At 38.7% G+C, this 11,284-nt stretch overlaps 1 long non-coding RNA gene across 1 annotated transcript; it reads left to right on the top strand.

Annotated features, from left to right (window-relative positions):
* Nucleotides 1-4,599: 4,599 nt before the first annotated feature.
* On the top strand, nucleotides 4,600-10,685 carry LOC103217078 (uncharacterized). The gene is made up of 3 exons (XR_490844.3): nucleotides 4,600-4,806; nucleotides 8,002-8,092; nucleotides 10,354-10,685. It is a non-coding gene; the product is annotated as an uncharacterized lncRNA (long non-coding RNA).
* Nucleotides 10,686-11,284: the final 599 nt, after the last annotated feature.

Below are 11,284 nucleotides of genomic sequence, written 5' to 3' on the forward strand. Positions count from 1 at the left end.
GTTTTCTGTTATACACTCACACACACACACACACACACACACACACACACACACACAGCACGAGCTCAAACCATACGTCTCTATGTCTTCGTCTCTATGTCTTCAAGTTACGTTGCACTGACCAAAATCATATTTACCACACACTGAGGTATAAATTCAAAATACATGTTCTTTGGCATCTGTAACCATGTCAAGTGAGGTTCTGTTTTTTCAATATGGCAGTGGGTTGCAGGCACTAGAGAAAACTCCCTCCAACTGATCTCTACTCTCTTTAGTGAAAAGAATGCATAGAATGTGATGAGAGGACCAGTTCAACCAATTACCTCACGCAGAGATAATTCAATCTTTCTAGGGAAGCCTCAGTGGACAATTAATGTGAATTGAACTTCCCAAATCTCTCCCTCCCAGACTTCTAAAGATGGCTAGAATTCATCTAGAAATCATTTGAAAAAGAAACCCTGCCTTCTTTTTCCACCCAGACGTGGTTTTCTTCCAGCTGAAAGCTTCCCAGAGCTCCTTAAGACCTGCCTTCACTTTCTAGAGTGAGTTTAGAAACTTCAGAACTATGAGAACAGAGGTCAGCAAACTATGTCCCCATGGACCAAATCCAACCAGCTTCCTGTTTTTGTAAATAAAGCTTTACTGAAACAAAGCGATGCCCCCCAACTGCCTTTTTTAATTATTATTATTATTCAACAAATTGTCCATGGCTGTTTTCATACTACAATGGCAATGTTGAGTATTGCCAGCAGAGGATGTTTCGCCCACAAAGCCCAAAATATTTACTATGTGGCCCTTTGCTAAAAACATGTGCAAGTCCCTGGGAAATAGAATCCTATGTCCTGAATGACTAATTGAATTAAACCAAGAAATAACAGGTCAAAAATATGCTCATATTCAATTCATACCAGGTTCATACCAGGTGACCAGTGAAACTAGTGGCCAAATGTGCCACCTCAATTAATATTCAAATATTACAAAATCAAAGAAGTTCTCTCCAAAAAGTAGGCCTGCCATTGATTAGAAATTATTCCCTGCTGCCCTATTATCACTCTCCTCAACACAAACCATGGAGTAGCACAGGGCTTTAGTTTCTCTGTGACTCATCCTCTTTGTTCAAGCTGACATTGCTCCCCATACTTGTTACCCCACACCTGATAGCCAGGCACCAAGATGACCATAACATTGGCATAGCCAACAGTGCTTGGGGATGTAATGACACACAGCAAATTAAATGTCATAGAAAGGAAAACACTAACAAGCTTTCTCAAGCTCTGAGTCATATATTCATCACAAGCATGTGACTACTATTGTTCCTTTTGTCTTAGAGGAAAACTCATGCAGAGACTGACTAGGCATAAAAGGCAGATTTCATATATTTTTATTTAACAGTTCTGTGAGTTCCAAAACTGACTGAATAATTCAATCCACAGGAAAAGGACCGTTCCAAAGAACTCCCATCCATGACTTACTAGAGTTAATGATGTTGGTTTCCAGACAGATTGTAACTGCTGATATTATATGCATAATAATATATTCGGTGAAGTTAGTTACCCTAAGAAAATCTGCTCTGGGTACTTTTTTTTTAGAGCTGTCTGCTTTGTGGTGACTGGACTGAGAGCCAAGAGACTGGGCTGGAAATCGTGTGACTCAGGGCAAATCGCTCAACCTCTCAGTTTCAGCCAGACTCTGGAAATGAGGAGTTTAGACAAATAACAAGAAAATCACCCTCCTACCTTACAAAGCACTTTTCTGAATGTTATCGTATGATTTTTAGATGAGTTGTGTATCTCCAACATACGTAAATGCCACTGAAAATTCTGAAACCAGCTTGGCAATTCTTCAATAGTCTAGAAAAAGCAGGTCAAAGTGTGCAGTAGTTTGAATGTCCCCTCCAAAACTCATGTTGAAATGTAATTGTCATTGTGATGGTATTATCAGCCAGGGCCTTTAAGAGGTGATTAGGTCATGAGAGCTTCAACTTTCTGAAAACATTAGTGCCCTTATCATGAGAGTGAGTTAGTTATCACGGGTGTGGGCTCAGGATAAAAGGATAAATTTGGCTTGATTTCCTCTGTTTCATGTGTTGGCTGTGTGATGCCTTCTGCCATGTTATGACACAGGAAGAAGACCCTCACTAGATGTGACCCTTCAGTCTTGGACTTCCCAGGCCCCAGAACCATGAGACAAATATCTCTCTTTTTTTTTTTTTTTTTTTTTTTTTTTTTTGGTAAATTCCCCTCTCTGTGGTATTCTATTATAGCAGCACAAACAGACTAAGACAAAGTGTGATTCTCATTTTTTCATCATGCCCTTCTTTATAACAAAGACATTGCTCAAGAAATAGAGTATTTTAAGGGTTTGAATTTCTTTATCCAGCACTCACCTATGCCCACTTCTTACCTAGTCCTCTTCAGATACTTTTTCTAGGTAACTGACCTCAGTTAGTTGTGCCATAGGCCTAAGATTAGAACAAAGCCAAGAAACCCTAACAGGTAACATAAAAAATGCAAGCCTGTGTGCACCAACATCACTCAACTAAAGCCTGATCTTTAGAACTAGAAAAGATTCAGTGAGACACTGTGGCATCCGTGTGTCTTGGGTACATTCCTCTCCTTACACTAGTGATGCTCAGTTAAGTTTGTGTGGAGTGTTTTGCCAGACTGAGCCCCTCTCTTTCCCAAGCATCTGTGCTAATCCTGGTGGAGTCCTTGTAGTGAAAACCTCAGACTCTGGTCTTCGTTTTCAGAATTCCTATGCAGAAGAAATTTTCTGTGTTTCTGACTGTGTGTGCATAAGGGCACAGTTTTGTGGATTATAGTGTGCATTTGCGGGGCAAGGTTTTGCAGTGTATGTGTTTGTACCATGGTCAAGCAGTGGATGGAATGTGGAAGGGTTAGGACGCATTTTCTTGAGGCCTTTCCAAGTTGCTAAATGTATTCTGTAAAGCTCAAGTGTATAGTCAGGCTTGGATTTCCTCTTCTGACATTCTCAACTGGTGGCATTTGTACCTCTGGGAGTACACCAAAGTGACTGGAACTGAATGGTTGGCATAAAAATTTTCTGGGACAATGGGTAAAGAAAGATGTAAGATCTGTCTGCCCAGTAGCTGAGAGTTTGCTGTGAAAAGAAAACAAAATCAACTTCCAACTCAGTTTCTTGCCCAGTTACATTCTGCTAGTCAATCAAGTCATCCAATCCCAAACGCTTAGGAATTTTAATGTGATTCTGGTAGTTTGGAAATTAAGTACACAGGCCAAACATCAGAAGGCTTGGTGAGATGCTCAGTCCTAAGTAAAAACAAGAATTAAACTAGAAAAATATTAATTGTTATAGCATCTCTTCCTGATGGGTTAGTTTATCTTATATGCCCTGAAAAAGAAAAAATGTTGCATTTGAGTAAGAAAATAAAATAAACTGAAGTGCACATATGTCTGACGAACATCTATTTTTAGGACATTTTTGAGGTCTTAAAAAAGAATATAAGTAGCTTGGAAAGATTTTTCAAGAACAACATTTAAGTTGACATAATTATATTGGTTTAGTAGACTTTTACTTTAGGGTGATGGTTTCCTAATTTGTTAGGACCCAAGCAACACTCATCTGTTTCAACCAAAGTAGCTACCCTTTCGTTTTCTTACTGCCTTCTGATTTTGGGGTTCTCTGTGTGATTTCCACTGCAAAAGAACTGGAAGAGCATTCATTAGGTCATTGCTGAGAATCCTTATGGCTTCTCTAGCTGATATAATGGAATGAAAAGGGAGATAAATCATAGAGAAAACAGTGTGACAGACACTGCTAATTTTCTACCTAAATCATCCTCCTCCCACTATTCTACCCTAATTTGTCCTTACTTGCTGAATCCCAAGTTTGCTCTAATACTTGAAGCTACCATGAGTTCAAGGATGGAGACCATCTTTGTCCCAAAAGTGAAACTCTATTGATCTGTATCAATCAGAGTAGTCTTAATTGCTGGCCAGTCATTGTCTCGGGCATGGACATGTGCTCCAACTCTGAGCTATGAGGAACTAGGATCTCCTCGAAGCATCTGAAGAAGACTTTTCTAGACAGAGAAAAGCCTTTCAAGGTAAAATCTGTTTTCTCTGCTGGATTTCTGAACCAGGGTTAGCCACATAATTTGCAGGCCCGAGTGAAAATTTAAAATGTGAAGATCCTTTTTCAAGAGCAGAATCAAACATTTTCCTTTGTTGTTTTTTTTTTTTTCCAATGGTCTCTCCTTCTTGACTTGTCATAGTGGTTTTTATTTGTGCTTTGGGTTTGGGGTACCCTCAGAGACACCTAGAGCCTCGTCCTGCAACTCAGCATGTACAGCACACATTACTCTGACCCCGACCCCCTGCACCTATACTCCAACCTCTGCCGGAGGCAGAGGTGGGCAGCAGCTGTTGGGCAGTGACTGCGAGCAAGTGGCCTAGAACTTGTCCCAGCAAGGAGGTCAGGCAGGACTGCCCATGAGTTGGGGCTCTGAACCCTTGGTACATGCTTCTTTGTTCCATCATACTTCACTTACAAAGCACAAATTCTAAGTAGAATTACTAAGAATTCCAATACAGTGACCACAGAGCATTAGCACCCAAGCAGGACCTGCTGAACCTGGGGCCCTATAGGAGAGCACTGACGGCCCACCCCTGAACGTGGTCCTGGTCTTCATGTTTGCATCAGCCTCAGCCATCTCAACACCACAATGGAAACATAGCCAAGTTAGAGAAGAGCCCTTCATATTATTAAGCTGCTAAATTAACTAATCTTGGAAACTTTTGGACATAACAATTCTTGTGGTATGAGGTAATAAACCCCTTGTTTTGTAGGTCATTTTGGGGGGTTCTTTCATTAATCACAACTAAAGCATTATAACTGATAGGAAAGACCGCATATTGGTGAAAAATGTCTACAGAGGGACTAGCAGGAGATGGTAAAGCTAAAGGAGTTTTGCTCTAATGTTCAAATTCATGTCACCTGCCTTAGAGAATGCTGTTCCTGCTTTTCCCTAGCCACTCTGCTGGGCATGAAAGGCCCCCTGTACTCCTTGGACCCAGAGAACAGAAAATGTCTTCACTTATACTCTGTCCCCTCACATTCCTCCACTCTTGGAAGATTTAACAAGTTCAAGTGAGAAGATATTAGCCAAATACAACAAGAGGCTAAACACAACACCCATGTTGATTGATTGGCGTGTAAGAATTGAGATGACGGAAAGAGGTCACTCTGAGCTTCAGGAGTAGCTTGAAGCTAACTGATAAAACAGGTGAGGTTTGTTTTGGGCCCTCCTACCTCCCTCATAATGTATTCTTCCATCCTTCAGAAGTCATCTACTACATAAATTTCTGGTTTCATACTTGGTAATTCCTGCTTATGGAGCTAACTAATAAATGTAAGGTACTATCTTCCATAAAGGGTTGGCTGCCCAGTGCCTCAATTTCCTTTAAATGTTTGTGATTTCATGATTCTTCACTGCTTTATTCCTGCCCTCCTACCTGGGACAGTGGATTTTGGGGACCTTGAGAAGTTATAAATTTATAAAACTCTACTCAAATTTATGGGACTAAAAGAAGATTAATAACATCCTCTGGAAAAAGTAGCTCCAGAGAAAAGTCATATGAAAAAAGGCCCTTGAAGGATGTGGGTTTGATTACATATGTATAGGGAAGCCTTTGGTCGTAGGAGGCTGGTAGTTTTGCACACGTGAAGCTGTCTCCCTCTGGTTGAGGAATGGAATATGATCCTTAGAAGCATCTTTATCCGCATTTTAAAAATGGCTAGGCACGAAGCATGCTTCCCAGATACTTCTAGAGATTAGCACAGGGGTCTATAAATTATGATTCTTTATTCTTATAGGTTGTATACTAGGTTGAAAAATATTCCCACAAAATTTATGTCATCCCAGAATCTCAGAGTGCAAGCTTATTTAGAAATAAGTGTAATTAGCTAACATACAGTCATACTAGATTCAGTTGGGCCTTAAATCCAATGGCTGGTGCCCTTATGGGAAGACAGATGAAGACACACAGAAAGGAAGGACACTTAAAGATGGAGAAAGAGTTTGAGTTCTGTTGCCACAAGCCAAGGAACACCAAGAGCCACCAGAAACTGGAAGAGGCAAGAAGAGATCTTCCCTTGAAGTTTCAGAGAGAGCATGGCTCTGCCAACATCTTCATTTTGGACTTTTAGGCTCTAGAACTATGCGAGAATAAATTTCAGCTATTTTAAACCACCCAGCTTGTGGTAATTTGTTACAGTGGTCCTGGGAATAATACACAGGTGAAAAATAGAAGTAGACCCCTCATGGGGCACATTGACCATCATGGACTAAAAAGGCACACAAGCTGGATGCTGACTGGGCCCTCCGTTTCACAAGGGGACATGGAGGAGTATTTCTTCAACACAATGCCTGCTCACTGTTGTGCATCAGAAGCTGTGTTTACTTTCCATCTCATATGAGCCCATGAGGTAAGAAATATTGAATTGGATGCCATCTCAAAGGTCAGCATGCCTGTCTGTTTATGTGCAATTCACACTCCTCTGGGTTTCTCTCACTCCCGCGTTTTCATCAAAATCCTTCTACCAAAGTCTGATCACAAGGTCTTCCTGTATGAACTGGTGAGTTTTTCTCAGTGGCATGGACAAAAGGGCTGAAAGCTGTTGGAAGCTTCCTCCATAGTAGATTAGCAGCACATGGGTGAACCAAGCTCATGCATTATTCAGAAAGGAAAAATGTGGGCTTTGACTGAACTTTGAAGGAATCAGCAGCTATTCCAGAGGAGAGTGCCCTATTGTTCTGCCTCACAGAACACAAAGAGCAAGTGGCATTCCTTACAGCATAGCTAATGGAGTGCACGCAGACACTGTGATGAACTGACCAGTGGACATCTTTCATGAGCTCTGAAATCCTGTGCAGAATGACCTATTGCTGATCAGAGGGAAGATGTTCACACTTTTTTTTTTTTTTTTAAATTTATGTAGCGTTATAACTCATTGCTATCCAGAGGAGGAGGTTTCTGGAAGATAAAATGGTGCCATCTGTGGAGCATGTATTTATCAATAGTACCAGAGTCCCCTTGGAAGGGTTACCAGGAAGATTAGGTTGACCTTTGGATCACTGGCAGGTCTTTCCCAAAAAACATGGGAAGCCTTTCCTGTGTCATGAAGCAAGAAAAGAAATGGTTGTGTAATTCAATTTTTTAAAAAAATAAAATCAATACTACACGTGTTTCTTTGATACCAGAAAAAGACTTTCCAAAATGGGAAAAAGAAACCCTGACCAAAATGTTCAAGTGAAGTCTAACAGGACCTTCAGCCAAGAGCATTTACAAGAATTGTGAATTAATTCCTGGTGAAGTAACTCTTTAAAAAAAAAAAAAAGGTAAAAGACTATTATTATAGTCCTCCTGAAGTCCTACTTTACCATCAATGTATCTGAGTACATCTTGAAGTCATGATTAACTCATTTAAAAGTTCACTTGTGTATGCTTATAACTCCTGTTCACAGAGGCCCAAAGCATTTTTCTAGTATTCACTTACTTGAAATTTTTTCTAGCTAAAAATACAAGCAAAAAAATAAGCTCATAAGAATAATCAATCTCAGAGACAGAGGAGACAAATAAAGAAAAAAAAAAAGGTGTTGAAAAGTAGAGAAGATAAATGGATCTGAATAACAAATGAAATTTTCTCTCTGGTCCCAGTACTTTTCTCCCAGGTGAAAGATGCTGGATGCTTGCATTGCTGCTACTTCTGATGCGGGGCCAAGGAGATTAATGCAGGAGGAGACCTCTTAAAGAGGGGCTTTATCAAGAATGGCCTACCACATTCATTCATTGGCCCTCTGCCATCTTTGATGTCCAAGCCAGCTAGATCGAGACATGACTGTGTTTTTAACTAGCATTCAACCTTCAGGTTTTACAATGGAATTATTTCCCCAAATCTGCCATGTGCTGTTTTCTAGAGTGGATTGACAATTATTCTCTGGACTTTTTGGTAACCAAGAACTTCTAGCAACTAACCCTGGCGTGACCACCAGAATCTGCAGGGCTGAGAGAAGGAAAGAAAGGCCAAAAGTGGACGAATGAAGCTGAAAGTAAGGATTATAGAGCTGTTATCTGATGTAGGGCAATGTTATCCAAAATGTAACTTGAGGTGCATTAGAGGCTTGGCCAATAAAATATCAAAAGAAGACTGCCCATTTTTTTCAGTTTTAAATTATTGGAGAAAATACCAATAACCAATAAAAGGAAGCAAGCAACAACATTGAAAATTGCTCTTTCAATATTTGTAAAACTTGGTTCTCTGAATATAATTCTTAAGCACTGAAATTAGAAAGATACTATCATAAAGATCAGTTAGTATTAAAAAGACATCTAAAAAAACCCCCTACTGTTTGAAAGTTAATAACCTTGTAATTAATCCAACTGCCCAGGATATTAATGAAAACAAGAATATTTAGTTCAGCCAATCTCAGTAACTCAATAAACTATGCTGGGATCAAATTGGTTACTTAGTGATCAGTGGTACTTACAGATTAAGAAAAGTAGGCTGGGCACGGTAGCTCACGCCTGTAATCCCAACACTTGGGGAGGCCAAGGCGGGCAGATCACAAGGTCAGGAGATGGAGAGCATCCTGACTAACACGGTGAAACCCCGTCTCTACTAAAAATACAAAGAAAAAACTAGCCAGGTGGGATGACTACTCGAGAGGCTGAGGTTGGAGAATGGCGTGAAACCGGGAGGCAGAGCTTGCAGTGAGTGGAGATCATGCCACTGCATTCGGCCTGGGCGACAGACCGAGACTATGCCCCCCCACCAAAAAAAAAGAAAGAAAAAGAAGATTACATTTCAATTTATTACACCATTTTATAGAAACATAGTCAGAAACATAGAGAACTCTACTTATAAATACAGTTCCCACCCAGTAAGATCTTTTTAAAAATCCCATTATAATAAATGTGCTGAACACAAGTTTTGTTAAACTTCATGTTGGCACAAGTTTTGTTAAACTTCATGTTGCTTCTCTTCCTTCAGGCGATTTACTCAGCAATTAATTATATTCAGCCTTCATAGTTAGCTTTGCTTCAGGGTTATTTCCCCAACTAGATTATAGACATCTAAAACCACATCCTTTCAGTTTGAGAGGACTTTTTAAAGGTCATCCATCTAATGCTTGCCCTCTACTCCCCACCCACCCAATGAAGGGAATAATTTATATCTGGCTTTAACAACGGCTGGGGAATCTAAAATAATTATCATCTTATTGAAGATAAAACATCTCAATATTACTGAAGAAATAAACAATATGTTTGAACTATTCAAAATATCCAGTAGCTTCTCTAATGTTGCACAGCTGTAGTGCACACCTTACCCCTGTGAGCTGGGCTACTCTTCTCTAGCTGGGTAAGCTGAGCAGAAGCAGGCCGTCTTGTTACTTAGTGGGAGATCACCCAGCACTGCCATATAATACAGGTCTTCCTGTAAAATAGTGCCTAGAATACAAAGGGAAATCAAATATTTGAGCTATATGGAGGCTGAATATCAAATTTCCCCAACAATTGCATTGATTCACTTGACTAGAATTCATTCTGGAGAAAAATATCAGCTCTGTTGAGACGTTTTATTTTTTAAATAGCTAATTAAGATGGTAAACAATGTACTTGAAATAGTCTTATATTTTGAGCTTCCTGTAGTATAAAATTTCTACTTATAATGCATCTATTTTCTAAGTATCTTTCTATAGTATTTAAACACACGTGTTACCAAGGTTACTGAGTAGATAATTTCTGTTGAGTAATGAAATTTTAAATATCTGGGAAGACCAACATAAAACAAATCCCAGTAAATGAATTAAGCATATATTTATTTGCCCACTATGCTAACCATTGTGGGATTCAACAAACACTGAAAGAAAAGTATTATCTTGTTTATATTTTGCTTGGCAAATATTCCTAAATATGTAGATTAAATTGATCTTTCGTCATTACACCTGCTCGATCATAAGGGAAGGAAAGTGATTTTTTAGAGGAATAAATATTTATGTTGATAGTCGAAATTTTGATTTTTAAAAACTGTCATTATTTTGTCATTTTTCTGGTGTTCAGATTTTAAAAGCGCAATTCAATTCATATAGTACTTAAAGAAAAGCAACATGATTTTTTATAAACTTATTTAATAATACCTATAATGCTTAAACTTATTATGTAATTTGGTAATTTAAGAAATTTGTTAATATTGAGTGAAGCTATCTGAATCATTCCAAGTCACCAGATTTGCCCTAATAAAATTCTTTAGCATTTTTACACATAAAAATTATTTGCAATTCAATAATTCATCCCTTCCTTCATTTCATAGATGCTATGGAACTCCTATCACATTCCAAGTGCTGTGTTGATATCTGGAGATACAGACAAGATCAAAGCAGATGCAGAGTCTTTCACATGAATATTTGAATCAGGTAATATGTTCCCCAAATTAGCAAAGTATCTCCCAGATTCTTTCTTTGATGATATATTTGAAATCCTAACACTGAAAGTTAAATTATCAGGGTTTTAAAACTAGAAGCAGTCATTATCAGAATTTTATACATTATTTATTTTTAAGAACATAAATTGTCTAAGTCTTATTATAATTTTAAGTGAAGTACTTTGGGCAGTCACAAATAAAGTAATGGGCAGGTATTTAGTATTCATATTGTGTGGATTCATATCCATACTCTGCCACTCAGTATCTCTGGGATTTTGATGAACGATCAAACTCTCTGAGCCTCAGTTTTCTAATCTGTAAAGCAGAAATGATAATGGTATGTAGTGATTAAAACAATTTACTAGTTGTAAGTGCTTAGAACAGTTCCTGGAATATAGAAAATTTGCAGAGACATTTTAATTTTATTGTTTACAATTTAGTTAATGGAATGGCTTCAATAATACAGTAAAATGAAGATATTCAAACAAGCAGGAGGCAGGTGAAGACTATTGGCCTCAGGATGCAGGTGAAGAGTGTTGGCCTCAGCTTCAGAGACCAGAGGTTAAATCTCAATGCTGCCACAAAAGGGTTCATGGAAGTCAGTAAACAATGCTTTCTTTATTATTGTTATGAAGATACAGTGCGTGGATCCCTCTCAATTGTCTATTCCTCTCTGTCACAAAAATTTGCCTGCTTTTTGTTACCATGTGAGAAGCAAATGAATTGAACTAAATGGTTTCTAATGCCTTGTCCACTTCTAAAATTCTATGGAACTGTGATTTCATTCCAATGGGCTGTATCAGGACTTGGCATTATTTTC

The sequence above is a fragment of the Chlorocebus sabaeus genome, chromosome 10 (assembly GCF_047675955.1).
Source record: "Chlorocebus sabaeus isolate Y175 chromosome 10, mChlSab1.0.hap1, whole genome shotgun sequence".
Classification (NCBI taxonomy): Eukaryota; Metazoa; Chordata; class Mammalia; order Primates; family Cercopithecidae; genus Chlorocebus; species Chlorocebus sabaeus.